This window comes from Ranitomeya imitator, chromosome 1 (assembly GCF_032444005.1).
Source record: "Ranitomeya imitator isolate aRanImi1 chromosome 1, aRanImi1.pri, whole genome shotgun sequence".
Lineage (NCBI taxonomy): Eukaryota > Metazoa > Chordata > Amphibia > Anura > Dendrobatidae > Ranitomeya > Ranitomeya imitator.
Window position 1 is genome coordinate 1,134,915,320 of NC_091282.1, and position 24,160 is coordinate 1,134,939,479.

Genomic DNA, 24,160 nt, shown 5'->3' on the forward strand with positions numbered 1-24,160 from the left:
CAGACAAGAACTCTGGGACCTCAGAAGGGGTGGATGACGAAATCGACAAAAATGGAACATCACCATGTACCCCCTGACAACCCCAGCTGGATACCGACATGGAATTCCAATCCAATACTGGATTATGGGTTTGTAGCCATGGCAACCCCAACACGACCACATCATGCAGATTATGCAACACCAGAAAGCGAATAACTTCCTGATGTGCAGGAGCCATGCACATGGTCAGCTGGGCCCAGTACTGAGGTTTATTCTTGGCCAAAGGTGTAGCATCAATTCCTCTCAATGGAATAGGACACCGCAAAGGCTCCAAGAAAAACCCACAACGTTTAGCATAATCCAAATCCATCAGATTTAGGGCAGCGCCTGAATCCACAAACGCCATGACAGAAAACGACGACAAAGAGCATATCAAGGTAATGGACAGAAGGAATTTGGACTGTACAGTACCAATGACGGCAGACCTAGCGGACCGCTTAGTGCGCTTAGGACAATCAGAAATAGCATGAGTGGAATCACCACAGTAGAAACATAGCCCATTCAGACGTCTGTATTCCTGCCGTTCCACTCTGGTCATAGTCCTATCGCACTGCATAGGCTCAGGTTTAACCTCAGGCAATACCGCCAAATGGTGCACAGATTTACGCTCGCGCAAGCGTCTACCGATCTGAATGGCTAAAGACAAAGACTCATTCAAACCAGCAGGCATAGGAAATCCCACCATGACATCCTTAAGAGCCTCAGAGAGACCCTTTCTGAACAAAGCTGCCAGCGCAGATTCATTCCACTGAGTGAGTACTGACCATTTCCTAAATTTCTGACAATATACTTCTATATCATCCTGACCCTGGCACAAAGCCAGCAAATTTTTCTCAGCCTGATACACTGAATTAGGCTCATCGTACAGTAATCCGAGTGCCAGGAAAAACGCATCGACACTACTCAATGCAGGGTCTCCTGGCGCAAGAGAAAATGCCCAGTCTTGAGGGTCGCCGCGCAAAAAAGAAATAATAATCAAAACCTGTTGAATAGGATTACCAGAAGAATGAGGTTTCAAGGCCAGAAACAGCTTACAATTATTTTTGAAACTTGGAAACTTAGTTCTATCTCCAAAAAACAAATCAGGAATAGGAATTCTTGGTTCTAACATAGATTTCTGATCAATAGTATCTTGAATCTTTTGTACATTTCTAACGAGATTATCCATTGAAGAGCACAGACCCTGAAAATCCATGTCCACACCTGTGTCCAGAAACACCCAAATGTCTAGGGGAAAAAAAAAAAAAAAAAAGTGAACACAGAGCAGAGAAAAAAAAAAAATGATGTCAGAACTTTTTCTTTCCCTCTATTGAGAATCATTAGTTGGCTCCTAGTACTGTTATGTCTGCTAATGAAAGGTGTAATGAAGGCAATCCAGAAACACAGTGTGCTTAGCGATCAGAGCGCACACAGTGATCTGACAAATACCCAAAAATACAAGAACGAGCTCTGAGACGTGGAAACTCTGTAGACTGCACACCTGATCCTATCCTAAACACAACTAAAAGTGGCTGTGGATTGCGCCTAACCACTACCTATGCAACTCGGCACAGCCTAAGAAACTAGCTAGCCTGAAGATAGAAAAATAGGCCTGACTTGCCCCCAGAGAAATACCCCAAAGGAAAAGGCAGCCCCCCACATATAATGACTGTGAGTAAGATGAAAAGACAAAACGTAGGGATGAAATAGATTCAGCAAAGTGGGGCCCGATATTCTTAGACAGAGCGAGGACAGTAAAGCGAACTTTGCAGTCTACAAAAAACCCTAAAGCAAAACCCACACAAAGGGGGACAAAAAAGACCCACCGTGCCGGACTAACGGCACGGCGGTACACCCTTTGCGTCTCAGAGCTTCCAGCAAAACAAAAGACAAGCTGGACAGAAAAAAGGCAACAAAATAGCAAAAAAGCACTTAGCTATACAGAGCAGCAGGTCACAGGAACAATCAGGAGAAGCTCAGATCCAACACTGGAACATTGACTAGGAGCAAGGATAGCAGCATCAGGTGGAGTTAAGTAACGAAGCAGCTAATGAGCTCACCAGAACACCTGAGGAAGGAAGCTCAGAAGCTGCAGTACCACATGTGACCACAGGAGTGAATTCAGCCACCGAATTCACAACACTTCCCACTCCCCTGTAGCGGTGGGAAATGGGGTAATAAAGGGTTAATGTCACCTTGCTAATGTAAGGTGACATTGAGCCAGGTTAATAATGGAGAGGTGTCAATAAGACACCTATCCATTATTAATCCAATAGTAGTAAATGGTTAATAATACACACACAGATTAGGAATAAAGTATTTTATTGAAATAAAGACACAGGGTGTTGTAATAGTTTGTTATACTCTCAATCCAATTGAAGACCCTTGTCACCTGAAACAAAGTTAAAATAAAAATTCAACAATATCCCATATATTCCGTCGTTCACTCTTGTCCCACGCTGTAAATCCATCTGAAGGGGTTAAATAATTTTACAAGCAGGAGCCTGCTAATGCAGCCACCCCTGCCTGTAAAAAATGGGGAATGAATGAAAAGCAGGGGAACGTAGCTACCTAGACTTGGGGTGCTGCGCCCCCTGCTGGCATAACCTCATATGAACTCGAGCGTGAGAAAATATTCTGAAAAATTCTCACGCTCGAGTTCACCAGGCAGGGCAGGGACGGCTGCATTAGCAGCAATTGTAAAATTATTTAACCACTTCAGATGGATTTACAGCGTGGGACAAGACTGAACGACGGAAGGTATGGGATATTGTTGATTTTTAATTTTAACTTTGTTTCAGGTGACAAGGGTCTTCAGTTGGATTGAGCGTATAATAAACTATTACAACACCCTGTGTCTTTATTTCAATAAAATACTTTAATCCTAATCTGTGTGTGTTTTATTAACCATTTACTACTATTGGATTAATAATGGATAGGTGTCTTATTGACACCTTTCCATTATTAATCTGGCTTAATGTCACCTTACAATAGCAAGGTGACATTAACCCTTTATTACCCCATATTCCACTGCTACAGGGGACTGGGAAGAGAGTGGCCAAGTGCCAGAATAGGCGCATTTTACAGATGTGCCTTTTCTGGGGTGGCTGGGGGCAGATGTTTTTAGCCGGGGAAAGAGGGGGGGCAATAACCATGGTCCCTCTCTAGGCTATTAATATCTGCCCTCAGTCACTGGCTTTACCACTCTGGTGGAGAAAATTGCACGGGAGCCCATGCCATTTTTTTCCACGATTTAACCCTTTATTTTAACAGCTAAAGTCACCAAATTTTGCACATACACACTACTAACATTAGTAGTAAGGAATACGCAAAAAAAGGGTATATGAAAAGGTTTACTGTATGTAAACCATGTCTCATATCCTGTCGGGTTTGGGAAGGAGATAGCAAAAGCCGGCAACTGAATTACCGGCTTTTCTGCTACCTAGCGCTGTATGAAATATACATATAAATATGTGTTTGTCTCACTGACATATATATATATATATATACAGTGGGGCAAAAAAGTATTTAGTCAGTCAGCAATAGTGCAAGTTCCACCACTTAAAAAGATGAGAGGCGTCTGTAATTTACATCATAGGTAGACCTCAACTATGGGAGACAAACTGAGAAAAAAAAATCCAGAAAATCACATTGTCTGTTTTTTTTATCATTTTATTTGCATATTATGGTGGAAAATAAGTATTTGGTCAGAAACAAAATTTCATCTCAATACTTTGTAATATATCCTTTGTTGGCAATGACAGAGGTCAAACGTTTTCTGTAAGTCTTCACAAGGTTGCCACACACTGTTGTTGGTATGTTGGCCCATTCCTCCATGCAGATCTCCTCTAGAGCAGTGATGTTTTTGGCTTTTCGCTTGGCAACACGGACTTACAACTCCCTCCAAAGGTTTTCTATAGGGTTGAGATCTGGAGACTGGCTAGGCCACTCCAGGACCTTGAAATGCTTCTTACAAAGCCACTCCTTCGTTGCCCTGGCGATGTGCTTTGGATCATTGTCATGTTGAAAGACCCAGCCACGTTTCATCTTCAATGCCCTTGCTGATGGAAGGAGGTTTGCACTCAAAATCTCACGATACATGGCCCCATTCATTCTTTCATGTACCCGGATCAGTCGTCCTGGCCCCTTTGCAGAGAAACAGCCCCAAAGCATGATGTTTCCACCACCATGCTTTACAGTAGGTATGGTGTTTGATGGATGCAACTCAGTATTCTTTTTCCTCCAAACACGACAAGTTGTGTTTCTACCAAACAGTTCCAGTTTGGTTTCATCAGACCATAGGACATTCTCCCAAAACTCCTCTGGATCATCCAAATGCTCTCTAGCAAACTTCAGACGGGCCCGGACATGTACTGGCTTAAGCAGTGGGACACGTCTGGCACTGCAGGATCTGAGTCCATGGTGGCGTAGTGTGTTACTTATGGTAGGCCTTGTTACATTGGTCCCAGCTCTCTGCAGTTCATTCACTAGGTCCCCCCGCGTTGTTCTGGGATTTTTGCTTACCGTTCTTGTGATCATTCTGACCACACGGGGTGGGATTTTGTGTGGAGCCCCAGATCGAGGGAGATTATCAGTGGTCTTGTATGTCTTCCATTTTCTAATTATTGCTCCCACTGTTGATTTCTTCACTCCAAGCTGGTTGGCTATTGCAGATTCAGTCTTCCCAGCCTGGTGCAGGGCTACAATTTTGCTTCTGGTGTCCTTTGACAGCTCTTTGGTCTTCACCATAGTGGAGTTTGGAGTCAGACTGTTTGAGGGTGTGCACAGGTGTCTTTTTATACTGATAACAAGTTTAAACAGGTGCCATTACTACAGGTAATGAGTGGAGGAAAGAGGAGACTCTTAAATAAGAAGTTACTGGTCTGTGAGAGCCAGAAATCTTGATTGTTTGTTTCTGACCAAATACTTATTTTCCACCATAATATGCAAATAAAATGATAAAAAAACAGACAATGTGATTTTCTGGATTTTTTTTTCTCAGTTTGTCTCCCATAGTTGAGGTCTACCTATGATGTAAATTACAGACGCCTCTCATCTTTTTAAGTGGTGGAACTTGCACTATTGCTGACTGACTAAATACTTTTTTGCCCCACTGTATATATATATATATAGACTGTATATATATTTTAATGAATATTTGAGCCCATGGATCCATTGCATGTCCGTTTTGCAAGCCGGCGAGAAAGTCTCGCTGTACGGATGCAATGCGGATTACATACGGAGGATGACATGCGCAAAATATGCTGCCACACCCTGCCAACGGATGACATACGGATCACTATTTTGGGAACATTTCTGAGTAGTACAGCCGTAAAAAACGGACCTTATTTTCATACGCCTAGTGTGACGCCGGCCTTAGAGATGCTACATTTAAATTAGCCGACATCACCAAATTTCTCCCCAAAATTTGATTCACGGCAAACAATTTTGCGGAAATCACATACATAAAAGTCCCAAACTGCCTGGAAAATATGTGCAGAACACTGTGAGTTCCCATGGATTCAATTGAACATGGTTTGAGCTCTGAACTGCAAACACAGCCTTTTTAACCCCTTCACACCATGGCCATTTTCCATTTTTTCATTTTTGTGTTTTCCTTCCTTCCCAGAGCCATAACTTTTTCACGGGACGAGTTGAATGACACCATTCATTTTACCACATAGTGTACTGAAAAGCAGGAAAAAAAATCCAACTATGTTGAAATTGCAAAAAAAAGTGCTATTTCACAATTTATTTTAGGTTTTTTTACTATGTTCAGTACATGATAAAACTAACTTAGCTATATAATAGTAATAATAATAATCTTTATTTATATAGCGCCAACATATTCCGTAGCGCTTTACAGTTTAACAAACTGTAAAGTATAATGTATAACTGTAATGTATACTTTTTTTATTTTAGTGGTGAAAAAAAATTCTGAAATTTGCAAGGAAAAAAATGTTGTTTTTGATGCCATTATCAGACACTACTTACATTCTTGTTTTTCGGTATATGGGGCTGTGTGAGGGCTTATTTTTTATGTCATGAGCTGACATTTTTAGTGACACCATTTTGGGGTAGATACCATTTTTTAATTGCCTCTTTAACACATCTTATTGCAATGTTGCGGAAGCCAAAAATAAGCACTAATCTGGTGTTTTGTTTTTTTTGCATTTAGCCGTTTATCGTTTTGATAAATTTATTTTATATTTTGATAGATTAGGCTTTTACAAACACAGTGATACCAAATATGTGTATTTTTATTTATTTATTATTATTATTTATTTATATAGCACCATTGATTCCATGGTGCTGTACATGAGAATGGGTTACATACAAGTTACAGATATCACATACAGTAAACAAACTAACAATGACGGACTGATACAGAGGGGTGAGGACCCTGCGAGGACCCTGCCCTTGCGGGCTTACATTCTACAGGATTATGGGGAAGGAGATAGTAGGTTGAGGGTTGCAGGAGCTCCGGTGTTGGTGAGGCGGTAGCTTCGATAGTGATGAGGCGGCAGCGGTGTCAGTGCAAGCTGTAGGCTTTCCTGAAGAATTTATTTATTTTTTCAATTGGACAAAAGCGGAGTGAGTGATTTGAACTTTTGTGTTTCTGTTATTATTTTCAGATTTTCATATTTTTTGTAAAAAATGTTTTCACTTTTTGCTGTTCTTAATAGTCCCCTTAGGGCAGGGGTCCCCAACTCCAGGCCTCGAGGGCCTCCAACAGTGCAGGTTTTCAGGATTTCTTTAGTATTGCATCGGTGGTAATGTGATCATCTGCACAGGTGATGATTCCAACCCCTGTGCAATACTAAGGAAATCCTGAAAACCTGCACTGTTGGCGGCCCTCGAGGCCTGGAGTTGGGGACCACTGCCTTAGGGGAATTGAAGTTGCGATCATCTGATCACTTGTGCTATACATAGCAGTGCATCAACATAAATTGTAACAAAAAGCCTGGAAATTGTGCTGATTTAAAAAAGGATCAGAAGATAAGAGGATAAAGTAGCTTATTGTCAACACGCTTCAAAGTCAAAACTGACTCCTTCCTCACCACGTTTTCACATCCTTTCCATCCATGTGGATTCATTTTGGAATCAGCAGCGGACATGATATCCACAGTTTTCCAGATTCATGTAACAACTTGAACATGGCTGTGAAAACAGAGAGGGAACATCACTTTCTGTGAGAAATAATGGAGGCTTAGTGTCTTCCAGCAAGCCTGTGAGTATTATTATTATTTATTATTATAGCGCCATTTATTCCATGGTGCTTTACATGTGAGGAGGGGTATACATAATAAAAAGAGGTACAATAATCTTGAACAATACAAGTAACAACTGGTACAGTAGGAGAGAGGACCCTGCCCGCGAGGGCTCACAATCTACAAGGGATGAGTGAGGATACAGTTGGTGAGGATAGAGCTGGTCGTGCAGTGGTTTGGTCGATCGGTGGTTACTGCAGGTTGTAGGCTTGCCGGAAGAGGTAGGTCTTCAGTTTTTTTTTTTAAGGTTTCGATGGTAGGTGAGAGTCTGATATGTTGTGGTAGAGAGTTCCAGAGTAGGGGTGATGCGCGAGAGAAATCTTGTATGCGATTGTGGGAAGAGAAGATATGAGGGGAGTAGAGAAGGAGATCTTGTGAGGATCGGATATTGCATGCAGGAAAGTACTGGGAGACGAGGTCACAGATATATGGAGGAGAAAGGTTGTGGATGCCTTTGTATGTCATGGTTAGGCTTTTGTACTGGAGTCTCTGGGTAATGGGGAGCCACTGAAGGGATTGACAGAGGGGAGAGGCTGGGGAATAAGGGGGCAGACAGGAGGATTATTCGGGCAGCAGAGTTTAGAATAGATTGGAGGGGTGCGAGAGTGTTAGAGGGGAGGCAATAGAGCAGGATGTTACAGTAGTCAAGGTGGGAGATGGTGAGGGCATGGACTAGGGTTTTTGCAGATTCTTGGTTTAGGAATGTACGGATCCGTGAAATATTTTTGAGTTGAAGGCAGCAGGAAGTGGAAAAGGCTTGGATATGCAGTTTGAAGGAGAGATCAATGTCAAGGATTACCCCGAGAAAGCGAGCTTGTGGGACTGGGGAGAGTTTATTGTAATGGATAGGTTAGTTGGGGGGGTCGCATGAGATGGGGGAAAGACAATGAATCCTGTTTTGTCCATGTTAAGTTTTAGAAATCTAGCGTAGAAGAAGGATGAAATAGCGGATAGACATTGAGGGATTCTGGTTAGTAGGGTGGTGATATCTGGTCCAGAGATGTAGATCTGTGTGTCATCAGCATAGAGATGATACTGATAACCGTGAGATTCTATGAGCTGTCCCAGGCCAAAAGTGTAAATGGAGAAGAGCAGGGGCCCTAGAACTGAACCTTGCGGGACTTCGACAGATAGGGGGCGAGGTGAGGAGGTGGTGTGTGAATGGGAGACGCTGAATGTTCGGTCAGTTAGGTATGATGAGATCCAGGATAGGGCCAAGTCTGTAAAGGCAAGGGATGAGAGGGTCTGTAGTAATAGGGAATGGTCCACTGTGTCAAAGGCAGAGGACAGGAGGAGGAGGATAGAGTAGTGTCGCTTGCTCTTGGCGGTCAATAGGTCATTGGTGACCTTAGTTAGGGCAGTTTCAGTGGAGTGGTGTGACCGGAAGCCTGATTGTAAGCAGTCAAAAGGGGAGCAGGAAGATAGATGGGAGGACAGTTCAAGATGGACGTGTTGTTCCAGTAGTTTTGAGGCATAGGGGAGAAGTGATATAGGGCGAAAGCTAGATACAGAGGATGGGTCAAGAGAGGGCTTTTTGAGGCCAGGTGTTATTGAGGCATGTTTAAAGCTTGAGGGGAAAACACCAGTTGTTAGTGATAGGTTGAAGAGATGGGTTAGAGTTAGGATGAAGACTGTGGCGAGGTTGGGATGAAGTGGGAAGGTATTGGGTCAAGTGCACAGGTGGTGAGATGCAATCTTGAGAGTAGAGTGGAAAGTCAATCTTCTGTAATGGTGAAGTTGGTTTCCGAGGTGGAGGGCTGGGTAATTGGGAGGAAGGGCTCTGGGGGATGTCAACTAAAACTGTCTCTGATGTTCTCAATCTTCTGCTTGAAAAATGATGCAAAGTCTTCAGCTGAGGTGAGTGGGGATGGAGGAGGTGCTGGGGGACGGAGGAGAGAGTTGAAGGTGTTAAATAACTGTTTAGGGTTGTGAGACAGGGAGGATATGAGAGATAAGAAGTAGGTTTGTTTAGCTGTGGCGAGTGTGGTCTTGAAAGTAGAGAGGGACTTTTTGAATGCGATAAAGTGCTCATTGGAGTGGGATCTTTTCCATCTCCGCTCTCAGCCCTGGAAGCTCGCCTCAGTTCTTTGGTCAGGCTGGTGTGCCAGGGCTGTCTGTTGATTTCACGAGCTTTGGTAGGTGTGAGAGAGGCCAGAGATTCCAAAGCTGCAGCTATTGTAGTGTTATATAGAGCGGCAGCCTCATCCGCGTTGTGTAGTGAACATCTGTGAGAGGGAGGAGGGATTCAGAGAGTGAATGTAGATCAAGGTGTTTAAGATTTCTGCGAGGGTGTGCAAGTTTGTGGGGTGGGGATTGTAGACAAGGAGAGAGGAAGAGAATGTGAGTAGATTGTGGTCAGAAAGCGGAAGAGGTAAGTTAGAGAGGTTAGATAGGGAGCAGAGGCAGGTGAAAATGAGGTCCAATGTGTGACCATCTTTGTGAGTAGCTGCAGAAGACCATTGAGTGAGGCCAAAGGAGGAAGTGAGAGATAGAAGTTTAGTGGCAGCTGAGAGGGAAGTGTCAATGGGTATGTTGAAGTCGCCCATGATGATAGTGGGGATGTCCGCAAAAAGAAAATGAAGTAGCCAGGTGGCGAAGTGGTCAAAGAAGGTGGCTTGCCCTGGGGGGCAGTAAATGACAGCCAGTTGGAGGTTGGTGGGGGCATAGGTGCGCACAGAGTGCACCTAAAAGGAAGGGAGGGTAACAGAGGGTGGCAAGGGATTGGGGTGAAGGAGCAGGTACCTGACAGGAGAAAACCAACTCCTCTGCCATGCTTGCTGTTGGGGCTGAGTGTGTGTGAGAAAGGTGGAAGCCACCATAGGAAAGTGCAGCAGGAGAGGCTCTGTCAGAAGGGGTGAGCCAGGTTTCAGTGATGGCGAGGAAGGAAAGTTTGGTAGTAACAAAAAGATCGTGGATGTAGGGAGGTTTGTTGCAGACAGAGCGAGCGTTCCACAGAGCTCCTGTTAGTGGGACTGGGTATGCCATTATTTCTCAAAAGAAAGCATAATCCACAAGATTCTAAGTTAGTAACTGCACCACCAGCAACTTGACAAGATGCAAGTTTTGTTGGCAAATCAGTAAATGAATGGACGTGTACGGGCTTCTCCTTACCACACAATTGGTGATTGGCATTTTGATGGAGAAAGAGAAGAAGTTGTACTTGGAGTACCATACACAGTAGAGGAGAATGACGGTGATAATGGTGGAGAGGATGACACTGAACGAACAGGTGCTACCTAAAAATGTGGCTAGGCTGACAGAAAGATGAGCATGGTGAGGAGTGGGAGAAGAACAACTTGAGGCTTGCTCCGATTGCGGGTTTTATCGAACACAGAATTTTCATAATTATCATCATCATCAATGACTCAGCTGACACATGGTTCTGAGTGTGAAAAGGACAGGGCTCCTTGCCCCCTTCCCTAATCCCCCCTGAGGTTTGCCCTTTCTCCGAGGGCTGCTGTCACAGTGTCCCTACCACCTTGGCTCACAGAACCTGCAGCAACAGATATTGGCATTAGAATCAAGTTTGTCCATGTCCTTAACCACCAAGACTGACTGTTCTGTTTTCCTGGTATAGTATGTTTTTTAGCCCCTAGGGTGGTGTAGGTTAGGGCAATTTGGGGTGGAATAGAAATAGATGTCATTGACAGATTGGAAATTTTGCTCTACACATTAACCATTATAACTGTGAAGGAGGTGGACAGATCAGAATACCGGCTTCAGATGATGATTTCATATTTAGAGGCTACATCATGCTGCTGTGATTGAGATGAGCGATTGAACATATACTCCATTACAACCTTTGCTTCCATCTTGCTAAGAGGTTGCAAAAAAACAAAAACAAATATGACTTGCGTTGGGTACGACGACTGTGAAGTATTACCCCTTCCTCCCACGTCACCAATCCGTGACGTCACTACACAGGTCCAGCTCTCCGGCGCCCCCTTTGTCTCTCAGGTCAGTAAAGGAACTGCACCTAGAGCAAATGGCCGCCGGGGAGACTGCCCTGTTACCCACACTGGGTATTCTAAGATTCGCAATCAGAGTAAAAGGATCAGCCCAAAATTAATTTATGATTTAATTGCCTTAAGGGCGCACTAGATAATTACAAGAAATATACAATCACAATATATCAAGAGTTACAGTCAGAGTACAATATAACAACAATAATACAAGGCTTAAAGGTATAAAGCTGGAGGTCAATTTACCAGGTTGAAGGTCGCTTGTGGAAGCTGGGGGCGCGCAGCATTCCGCAGGTCCAAATCTTAGTTGCCGGGCAGCCCCCAGAAAGCATGTGCTTGCTCCCCTCTGGCTGGCATACCCTGTTACTTAAGATATCATCATCATGTTCTTCTGTGGAGTGAGTCCCTCCCAGTGACCTCAGCTTCTTCTTATACTTGGCTGAGCCCCCCTGCCTGCTGCTGGGTGGGCTTAGCAGTCTCCACCCCCTCTGCCTCCCTGCAAGATTTATTCCCATATCTAATAAATGGGATAACTTCTCTCAGGATGATCGGATCAGCACACGGGCAGTACCAGCGCCTGTGGTTTGTTCTGCCGGTCGTACTGGGATTAAATATTTTCTCATGTCTGTTGCCCATGCCGTGTTTGGGTTTAGCATATATATTGGACAAAAGTATAACATTAAAATTATTTCTAAACTTTGTTCATAAACTTAACTGATTGTTGGTTTAAAATTGTCCCACACGTGAGAAAAAAGCTTAACCCTAAATAGATCGATATGTAATTACCGTATATACTCAAGAATAAGCAGAGATTTTCAGCCCATTTTTTTAGGTTGAAAGTGCCCCTCTCAGCTTAAACTTGAGTAATTTTCCCAGGGGGTCAGAGGGGGAGGGGGAGCGGCAGCTGCCAAATCATACTCACCTGCCATTAATGAGCGGTACCAGTGACTGCTGAATGCAGGAACAAGCTCCCGGCGTCAGAAACCATCGCATTGGAGAAGCAGGGACCGGGCCGGGAGGGTAAGTATAACGGGGGAGGGTGAGCACTGCGATATTCACCTGTCCCCGTTCCACTGCCGCACGCCGCTGTATCTTCCGCGTCCTCTGGCTGTGATGTTCAGGTCAGAGGGCGTGATGAAGTGGTTAGTATGCACGCTACCCTCTGCCTGAACTGTCATTGCAGAGAGACGAAAGACAGAGCGGCGCGTGGCAGTGGAACGGGGACAGGTGAATATAGCTTGTGCATGTTTCCTCACCTGCTCAGGACAAGAGGTGAGTATGTCATTGTTTTTTTATCGCAGCAGCAGCATATGGGGCAAATGTTTCAATGGAGCATCTTATGGGGCCATAATAAACTTTTATGCAGCATTATACGGGGAACATTTTCTATGGAGCATCTTATGGGGCCATAATCAACCTTTATGCAGCATTATATGGGGCATAATATTATATGGAGCATCTTATGGGGCCATAATCAATCTTTGTGCAGCATTATATGGGGCAAATGTTTCCATGGAGCATCTTATGGGGCCATAATCAACCTATAACCATAATCAGCATTATATGGGGCATATTTTTGTATGAAGCAAACTTAACATTTCAGAAAGTCAAATGGCGCTCCATCCCTTCCGAGCCATTTTCTCCTGTTATCCTTGTGAAAATAAGACTGTTTGGGTCTAAATTAAAATTTTTGTGAAAAAAATTAAGTGTTCATTGTTTCCTTCCACATTGCTTCAGTTCCTGTTCCTGAAGGGTTAATAAACTTCTTGAATGTGGTTTTGAGAACCTTGAGGGGTGCAGTTTTTAGAATGGTGTCACTTTTGGATATTTGCTGTCATATAGACTCTTCAAAGTCACTTCAAATGTGATGTGGTCCCTAAAAAAATTAGATTTTGGATTTTTTTTGTTTGAAAAATTAGAAATCACTAGTCAACTTTTAACCCTTATAACTTTCTAACAAAAAAAATGTTACCTAAATTGTGCTGATGTAAAGTAGACATGCGAGAAATGTTATTTATTAACCCCTTAATCCCATATAACGTACTATCCCATCAGGGTGTCCTGGGACTTAATTCCCAGGGAAGGGATAGTACGTCATAGCGGTCGGCCGTGCTCTTGGGGGGAGCACGGCCGATCGCGGCAGGGTGTCAGCTGACTATCGCAGCTGACATCTGGCACTATGTGCCAGGAGCGGTCACGGACCGCCCCGGCACATTAACCCCTGGAACACTGTAATCAAACATGATTGCAGTGTTCCAGGGACATAGGGAAGCATCGCGCAGGGAGGGGGCTCCCTGCTTGCTTCCCTGAGACCCTCGGTACAAGGCGATGTGCTCACCTTTTACAGAGCGTCTCCTCCCTGCAGGCCGCAGATCCAAAATGGCCACGGGGCTGCATCTGGGTCCTGCAGACAGGTGGTTTACCAAGCACCTGCTCAGAGCAAGCGCTGGTAAGCCAGGAGCAGTGCACGTCAGATCGCTGATCTGACATAGTGCATTGCAAAGTGTCTGATCAGCGATCTGTCCTTATAACATGATGCCCCCCCTGGGGCAATGTTATTGTTAAGGGCTGGTGTAACACACCAAGTATATAGTGAGATGATATTTGGTGCGTTCACAGCCCGGGGTCCACCGTGCAGGAGAGAACCTGCTGCTGGCAAATGGCGGCACTATATGGTGGTAGAAGCGAACTCTGTTACTTCACAGAGTCGCCTATAAAGAGAGCACTGTGTCCTGTTTAGTTCACAGGAGAACACAGCAACTGCTGAGCAGATAGCAGTCTGTGGTCACGCAGTCAAAGAGGCACTCATACAATCTCCTCACTGGAGGAGTCGGTTTTCTAGTGGCGTATTTCAGCCGGGGTCCTGAATGCATACACACAATTTCCTCACCAGAGGTGCCGGTATTCTAGTGGCTTATTTCAGCCGAGCTCTGAATACACACATGTATGACCACATTGGTGCAAAACTCATGACATGAATTGATACTAGCGCATGGCCGTGCGGTCATGCGAACCTTTTATAGCTGCGGATTAGGGGTGTGTTTGGGTTAGAGTTTCAGTAAGGATTGGGGGTTTTCACTGTTTAGGCACATCAGGGCTCTCCAAAAGAGACATGGCGTTCGATCTCAATTCCAGCCAATTCTGGGTTGAAAAAGTAAAACAGTGCTCCTTCCCTTCCGAGCTCTTCCCTGCGCCCAAACAGGGGTATACCCCTACATATGGGATATCAGCGTACTCAGGACAAATTGGACAACGACTTCTGGGGTCAAATTTCTCTTGTTACCCTTGGGAAAATAAAAATTTGTGGGGCTAAAAAACGATTTTTGTGGGAAAAAAAGATTTTTTATTTTCACGGCTCTGCGTTATAAACTGTAGTGAAATACTTGGGGGTTTAAAGTTCTCACAACACATCTAGATAAGTTCCTTGGGGGGTCTAGATTCCAATATGGGCTCAATTGTGGGGCGTTTCTGCTGTTTAGGTACATCAGGGGCTCTGCAAATGCAACGTGATGCCTGCAGACCAATCCGTCTACTGTAAGTCTGCATTCCAAATGGCGCTCCTTCCCTCCTGAGCTCTGCCATGTGCCCAAAACGGTGGTTCCCCCCACATATGGGGTATCAGCGTACTCAAGACAAATTGGACAACAACTTTTGGGGACCAATTTCTCCTGTTACTCTTGGCAAAATACAAAACTGGGTGTTAAAGATAATTTTTGTGGAAAAAAATGATTTTTTATTTTCACGGCTCTGCGTTATTAACTGTAATGAAACACTTGGGGGTTCAAAGTTCTCACAACACATCTAGATAAGTTCCTTGTGGGGTCTAGTTTCCAATATATGGTCACTTGTGGGGGGTTTCTACTGTTTAGGTACATCAGGGGCTCTCCAAATGCAACGTAATGCCTGCAGACCAATCCATCTAAGTCTGCATTCCAAATGGCGCTCCTTCCCTTCCGAGCTCTGCCATTTACCCAAACGGTGGTTACCCCCCACATATGGGGTATCAGCGTACTCAGGACAAATTGCTCAACAACTTTTGGGGTCCAATTTCTCCTGTTACCCTTGGGAAAATACAAAACTGGGGGCTAAAAAATAATTATTGTGGAAAAAAAAGAATTTTTATTTTCACGGCTCTGCGTTATAAACTGTAGTGAAAAACTTGGGGGTTCAAAGCTCTCACAACATCTATATATATAATTGTCTAAGGGTTTTTCCGTCTGTCTGTCTGTCTTTCTGTCTCTCTGTCTTTCTGTCTGTCTGTCCTGGAAATCCCGACCCTCTGATTGGTCGAGGCCGCCAGGCTTCGACCAATCAGCAACGGGCACAGTGACGATGATGTCATAAAGGACTTTGAAATCCCACGTTTCTGATTCAGCGACGGGCACAGTATCGACGTAGATGTCATAATGGTTGCCATGGCGACGATGATGTCATAAAGGTTGCCTCAACCAATCAGCGATGGGCACAGTCTGCCGCGAATTCTGGAATCATCATTGTCCATATACTACGGGGACATGCATATTCTAGAATACCCGATGCGCTAGAATCGGGCCACAATGTCTGTCTGTCTGTCCAGGAAATCCTGCGTCTCTGATTGGTCGAGGCCGCCAGGCCTCGACCAATCAGCGACGGGCACAGCGACGATGATGTCATAGAGGACGTAGACATCGCGCATCTCTGATTGATCGAGGCCGCCAGGCCTCGACCAATCAGCAACGAGCACAGTATCGACGTAGATGTCATAATGGTTGCCATGGCGACAATCATGTCATAAAGGTTGCCTCGACCAATCAGCGACGGGCACAGTCTGCCGCGAATTCTGGAATCATCATTGTCCATGCATATTCTAGAATACCCGATGCGTTAGAATCGGGCCACAATCTAGTATCTAGATAAGATCCTTAGGGGGTCTACTTTCCAAAATGGTGTCACTTGTTGGAGGTTTCCATGTTTAGGCACATTAAGGGCTCTCCAAATGCAACATGGCGTCCCATTTCAATTCCAGCCAATTTTGCATTAAAATGTCAAACGGCGTTCCTTCCCTTCCAAGCTCTGCCATGCACGCAAACAGTGGTTTACCCCAACATATAGGGTATCAGCGTACTCAGGACAAATTTCACAATAACGTTTGGGGTACAATTTCTTCTGGTACCCTTGGGAAAATAAAAAATTGGGGGCAAAAATTTCATTTTTGTGAAAAAATATTATTTTTTATTTTTATGGCTCTACATTATAAACTTCTGTGAAGAACTTGATGGGTCAAAGTGATCACCACATATCTAGATAAGTTCCTTAGGGGGTCTACTTTCCAAAATGGTGTCACTTGTGGGGGGGTTCAATGTTTAGGCACATCAGGGGCTCCCCAACACAACATGGCGTCCCATCTCAATTCCAGCCAATTTTGCATTGAAAAGTCAAATGACACTCCCTCCCTTCCGAGCTCTACCATGCACCCAAACAGCAGTTTACCCCCACATATGGGGTATTAGCATATTCAGGACAAATTGTACAACAACGTTTGGGGTACAATATCTTTTGGTAACCTTGGGAAAATAAAAAATCGGGGGCGAAAAGTTCATTTTTGTGAAAAAATATTATTTTTTATTTTTATGGCTCCACATTATAAACTTCTGTAAAGTACTTGGTGGGTCAAAGTGCTCACCACACATCTAGATAAGTTCCTTAGGGGATCTTCTTTCCAAAATGGTGTCACTTGGGGGGTTTCAATGTTTAGGCACATTAGTGGCTCTCCAAACGCAACATGGCATCCCATCTCAATTCCAGCCAATTTTGCATTGAAAAGTCAAATGGCGCTCTTTCCCTTTCAAGCTCTGCCATGCACCCAATGAGTGGTTTACCCCCACATATGGGGTATTGGGGTACTCAGGACAAATTGTACAACTTTTGGGGTCCATTTTCTCCTGTTTCCCTTTGTAAAATAAAACAAATTGGAGCTGAAGTAAATTTTTTCTGAAAAAAAATTAAATGTTAATTTTTTTTTAAACGTTCCAAAAATTCCTATGAAACACCTGAAGGGTTAATAAACTTCATGAATGTGGTTTTAAGCACCTTGAGGGGTGCAGTTTTTAGAATGGTGTCACACTTGGTTATTTTCTATCATATAGACCCCTCAAAATGACTTCAAATGTGATGTGGTACGTAAAAAAATGGAGTTGTAAAAATGAGAAATTGCTGGTCAACTTTTAACCCTTAAAACTGCCTAAAAAAAATGTTTCAAAAATTGTGCTGATGTAAAGTAGACATGTGGAAAATGTTACTTATTAAGTATTTTGTGTGACATATCTCTGTGATTTAAGGGCATAAAAATTCAAAGTAGGAAAATTGCGAAATTTTCAACATTTTCGCCAAATTTCCATTTTTTTCATAAATAAACACAGGTAATATCAAAGAAATTTTACCACTATCATGAAATACAATATGTCTTGAGAAAACATTGTCAGAATCACCGGGATCCGTTGAAGCGTTCCAGAGTTATAACCTCATCAAAGGACAGTGGTCAGAATTGTAAAAATTGGCCAGGTCATTAACGTGCAAACCACCCTCGGGGATTAAGGGGTTAAATATTTTGTGAGACATGTTTCTCTGATTTAATGTCGTAAGTTTGAAAATTGTGAAAATTTTCAAAATTTTCACCAAATTTCCATTATTTTCACAAATAAATGCAAGTCACATCGAAGAAATTTTACCAGTATCATGAAGTACAATATATCACAATCTTAGAATCCGTGGGATCCGTTGAAGCGTTCCAGAGTTATAACCTCATACAGATACAGTGGTCAGAATTGTAAAATTTGCCTTGGTCATTAAGGTCAAAATTGGCTTGATCATTAAAGTGTTAAGGTGTAGTTGATGCAGTGTAGCACAGATGTATTAATTCACAGTCACACACTGAGTGGTCATGATAAGACACTATAATAATTCACTGTATATCACTTGAATCTTGGATTTCTATTCACAGACTGAGGCTACCACTCCTTAATACTGTACTTGTTCATTGAAGTATTACACCACAATCACATTAAGCCTCTTTCCAGCCCTATCCTCTGTGCTCTGAGGTCCTATCCCTGTACTGCCTGTAATAGCCCTTCAGACCGGCTGTGCTACACCATGTGGTTGGATTGCTGCAGGGCATTAAGGGGAAGACCCTGCTGCCATGCCAGATGCCATTAGCCTGCTCGCTGAGTGTGCAGCAAGTGTGAGATAGTGATAGGCATTTTTTTCATAACTGCAAACAGCAAATCTCATCTCAGATTGTTCAAATTTGCATGAAACTGTGGATTTCAGGAAATTCGACTCAGATCAGTCTTCTCATTTCTAATTATTAGTACTCAATTTTACTTTTTTTTAAGAAGTATATTAAATTACCCCTATTTGTACTGTACATTGTCATAAATACTAGTGGAGAGTTTTAAGGAGAAACTGAAACCAAATTTCACAATATAAATGGCATACATTAGATCTCATAGACCTGTTGAGGCTTTTATACAGTGGGGCAAAAAAGTATTTAGTCAGTCAGCAATAGTGCAAGTTCCACCACTTAAAAAGATGAGAGGCGTCTGTAATTTACATCATAGGTAGACCTCAACTATGGGAGTCAAAATGAGAAAAAAAAATCCAGAAAATCACATTGTATGTTTTTTTAACAATTTATTTGCATATTATGGTGGAAAATAAGTATTTGGTCAGAAACAAACAATCAAGATTTCTGGCTCTCACAGACCTGTAACTTCTTCTTTAAGAGTCTCCTCTTTCCTCCACTCATTACCTGTAGTAATGGCACCTGTTTAAACTTATTATCAGTATAAAAAGACACCTGTGCACACCCTCAAACAGTCTGACTCCAAACTCCACTATGGTGAAGACCAAAGAGCTGTCAAAGGACACCAGAAACAAAATTGTAGCCCTGCACCAGGCTGGGAAGACTGAATCTGCAATAGCCAACCAGCTTGGAGTGAAGAAATCAACAGTGGGAGCAATAATTAGAAAATGGAAGACATACAAGACCACTGATAATCTCCCTCGATCTGGGGCTCCACGCAAAATCCCACCCCGTGGGGTCAGAATGATCACAAGAACGGTGATCCCAGAACCACGCGGGGGGACCTAGTGAATGAACTGCAGAGAGCTGGGACCAATGTAACAAGGCCTACCATAAGTAACACACTACGCCACCATGGACTCAGATCCTGCAGTGCCAGACGTGTCCCACTGCTTAAGCCAGTACATGTCCGGGCCCGTCTGAAGTTTGCTAGAGAGCATTTGGATGATCCAGAGGAGTTTTGGGAGAATGTCCTATGGTCTGATGAAACCAAACTGGAACTGTTTGGTAGAAACACAACTTGTCGTGTTTGGAGGAAAAAGAATACTGAGTTGCATCCATCAAACACCATACCTACTGTAAAGCATGGTGGTGGAAACATCATGCTTTGGGGCTGTTTCTCTGCAAAGGGGCCAGGACGACTGATCCGGGTACATGAAAGAATGAATGGGGCCATGCATCGTGAGATTTTGAGTGCAAACCTCCTTCCATCAGCAAGGGCATTGAAGATGAAACGTGGCTGGGTCTTTCAACACGACAATGATCCAAAGCACACCGCCAGGGCAACAAAGGAGTGGCTTCGTAAGAAGCATTTCAAGGTCCTGGCGTGGCCTAGCCAGTCTCCAGATCTCAACCCTATAGAAAACCTTTGGAGGAAGTTGAAAGTCCGTGTTGCCAAGCGAAAAGCCAAAAACATCACTGCTCTAGAGGAGATCTGCATGGAGGAATGGGCCAACATACCAACAACAGTGTGTGACAACCTTGTGAAGACTTACAGAAAACGTTTGACCTCTGTCATTGCCAACAAAGGATATATTACAAAGTATTGAGATGAAATTTTGTTTCTGACCAAATACTTATTTTCCACCATAATATGCAAATAAATTGTTAAAAAAACAGACAATGTGATTTTCTGGATTTTTTTTTCTCAGTTTGTCTCCCATAGTTGAGGTCTACCTATGATGTAAATTACAGACACCTCTTATCTTTTTAAGTGGTGGAACTTGCACTATTGCTGACTGACTAAATACTTTTTTGCCCCACTGTATTTACTTTGAGAATCTATGTTAAAATGGCTGTATAATCCTTTCTAAAAGTTTAACTCAAACTCCTCCCACTTCCTCAGTGTTTCTCCTTCCAGGGGTTGCTGAGATCTCACACTGCTCAGTACAAGCTGCCACTGTCTGGCAGGCTTGGTGGGTGTGGATTAAATACATTTGTACTCATTGGCTCTATCTATAGCAAGATCATAAAATGGTAATCCTAAAATCAGGATGATAAAGTTATTCTGAAATGGATTTTCAAATTAAATACACTAGAAATGAGTAAAACCATGGCCATTGGATTAGAACCCTGCGAACCTCCTCTGACCTGTCGGTATCACTGGTACCTTTTCTGATTAGTAGGTCCAGCGAAACATCATCATTATGGAGAGCATGTGTGACAAAAAGACGTGACTACTAATCAGGACAGGCACTGGGATGCCAAAAGGTAAGATGAGGTTCGCAGGGCTCTGGTCAGTGGTTACAGAGTAATAACATGACAACTAGATTTGGGTCCCATAAATACAGTTATATGAAAAAGTTTGGGCACCCCTATTAATCTTAAGCTTAATGTTTTATTAAAATTGTTTTTTTTTTTCCAACAGCTATTTCAGTTTCATATATCTAATAACTGTTGGACACAGTAATGTTTCTGCATTGAAATGAGGTTTATTGTACTAACAGAAAATGTGCAATCTGCATTCAAACAAAATTTGACAGGTGCATAAGTATGGGCACCCTTATCATTTTCTTGTTTTAAATACTCCTACCTACTTTTTACTGACTTACTAAAGCACTTTTTTTTTGGTTTTCTAACCTCATTGAGCTTTGAACTTCATAGCCAGGTGTATGCAATCATGAGAAAAGCTACTTCAAGTGGCCACTTGCAAGTTGTTCTCCTGTTTGAATCTCCTCTGAAGAGTGGCATCATGGGCTCCTCAAAACAACTGTCTAATGATCTGAAAACAAAGATTATTCAACATAGTTGTTCAGGGGAAGGATACAAAAAGCTGTCTCAGAGATTTAACCTGTCAATTTCCACTGTGAGAAACATAGTAAGGAAATGGAAGAACACAGGTACAGTTCTTGTTAAGGTCAGAAGTGGCAGGCCAAGAAAAACATCAGAAAGGCAGAGAAGAATGGTGATATCAGTCAAGGACAATCCTCAGACCACCTCCAGAGAGCTGCAGCATCAACTTGCTGCAGATGGTGTCACTGGGCATCGGTCAACTATACAACGCACTTTGTACAAGGAGAAGCTGTATGGGAGAGTGATGCGAAAGAAGCCGTTTCTGCAAGCACGCCACAAACAGAGTCGGCTGAGGTATGGAAAAGCACATTTGGAGAAGCCAATTTCCTTTTGGAAGAAGGTCCTGTGGACTGATGAAACCAAGATTGAGTTGTTTGGTCATACAAAAAGGCATTATGCATGGCGGCCAAAAAGCACAGCATTCCAAGAAAAACACTTGCTACCCACAGTAAAATTTGGTGGAGGTTCCATCATACTTTGGGGCTGTGTGGCCAATGCCGGCACCGGGAATTTTGTTAAAGTTGAGGGACGCATGGATTCCTCTCAGCATCAGCAGATTCTTGACAATAATGTTCATGAATCAGTAACAAAGTTGAAGTTACGCAGGGGATGGATCTTTCAGCAAGACAATGATCCAAAACACCGCTCCAAATCTACTCAGGCATTCATGCAGAGGAACAATTACACTGTTCTGGAATGGCCATCCCAGTCCCCAGACCTGAATATCATTGAACATCTGTGGGATCATTTGAAGAGGGCTGTCCATGCTCGGCGACCATCAAACTTAACTGAACTGGAATTATTTTGTAAAGAGGAATGGTCAAAAATACCTTCATCCAGGATCCAGGAACTCATTAAAAGCTACAGGAAGCGACTACAGGCTGTTATTTTTGCAAAAGAAGGATCTACTAAATATTAATGTCACTTTTCTGGTGGGGTGCCCATACTTATGCACCTGTCAAATTTTGTTTGAATGCAGATTGCACATTTTCTGTTAGTACAATAAACCTCATTTCAAGGCAGAAACATTACTGTGTCCAACAGTTATTAGATATATGAAACTGAAATAGCTGTTGCAAAAAAAAACAATTTTTATAAAACATTAAGCTTAAGATTAATAGGGGTGCCCAAACTTTTTCATATAACTGTATTTTTGCTGAATTCTAAAATCTACCATTCTCTTCAGATCTATTTAATAATGGTCAGTTTGTACTGTGAAAGCTGGTGACAAATTCTCTTTTAAGTCGAGCTTCCTTCCTCTATATAAAGAATGCTAAAGTGTATGCATTGCAAGACACTTTTATGTGTTTTTACTATATCTAAGTTCCCAGTTTCGTTTTTTTTATCGATGCTCCGAATTTGTCCAAAAAGTCAAACTTTTACAGAAATCACCCTCAAAACCTATCATCTATTAATGTAAAGTTTTTAGAATTTTGGGCTTTGGACACAATGATGGAAACCCTCCAGTCCCAGTGAAAATAACGAGATTGATGCAGCACAGTTGTATCAGCTGATTTTCTTTTTGCTAAGACATGGTAGGTCAGAAATTTACCTCTAGTAAATATTTCAATAAGATGTAGAATATCAATGATGAAGAAAGGGTTAAATTAATCAGATGAGCAACTAAATAAAATCTGATTCATTTTTGTTAGCCTTAAGCCTTTTTTAGGTTTAGCTTAGAATACAAGGGAATTGCAGTGCTTAGTATAAATGAGTACACCCCAACAGACTTGTCAGAAAACCTTTAGTTTCGTCTAGAATCAATATTTCCTGTGTGATACCATACTGCAAAATACTCCCAAAAATATAGACCACTGGTTGCAAAAAAAAAGATTTTTTATTTATCACACCCAAAAACGTAATTTTCCTAACAAATTCATTCAAGACCGTATTGCAAAAATGAGAGCTTCCCAATAAAAGTGTTTGGAACAAAGCTAAAGTTTGCACTACAAAATTATAAGTAACAAGAATTCAACCAAAGAAAAAAATACCGGGAGGAAATGAACTTTATCCCCTCGGCAATTTTTGGCTTTGAGTTTCAGTTATGGCTCAGTGTATAGAGAGCAACGGCTGTTACCGTGCCCCTGGCAGTGACTGACAGCAGGCTCATCATGAGGGCAGGCTGTCAGTCAGTGCTCAGGGAGCAGATACAGTTGCCCCACTCTATACACAGAGCAGTGACTGAAACTGTGCAGGCATTCCCCTGTTGAACGCCGAACTCTGCTGGGGAGAACAAAGTTAATTTCCTCTAGGCAGCGGGGCTCTAAATGTGGGTGCGGGGCAGGATCAAAATACTATTCACACAATGAGGTCAACTCTGACACATGGTAAGGTTTTTAATATTAGACAGTTTAGGACTATCCCGAACGGGGTCACCTTGCCGACAGTGGGATGGCTTTTATACTATTTTTCATCAAAAAAAGTATTACTAAGAACCATGTGTTATTTAAATGCACTTTTGTTTTTTACTTATTTAATTACAGCAGGGTTTATGTTTATTTTGATTCTTGTAGGTTTTTCATGCTTTATGGAAAATGTGAATATGCATTTATGTGTTGCATGCACACCAACTCAATCCAAGCTCATTTTTTTGTGTTTTTTCAAAAAGCTATTAACCTGCAGATGAACCCCATATCTGAAGGTTAATAGAGTTTTTTCACATGACAGATTCCCTTTAAAAAAGTAAGCGCCTGCCCATTTTATGCTGGCAGCAATGGCACAACATGGAAGAGAAATGTCACAAGACCTGAGAAATAAAATATTTTTTTACACTGTAA

General features: G+C 42.6%; 1 protein-coding gene across 1 annotated transcript in view; it reads right to left on the reverse strand.

Moving 5' to 3' along the window:
- The window catches only part of GABRB1 (gamma-aminobutyric acid type A receptor subunit beta1), an 890,147-nt gene that overhangs the window by 780,350 nt on the left and 85,637 nt on the right, over positions 1-24,160 (reverse strand). The window lies entirely within an intron of this gene.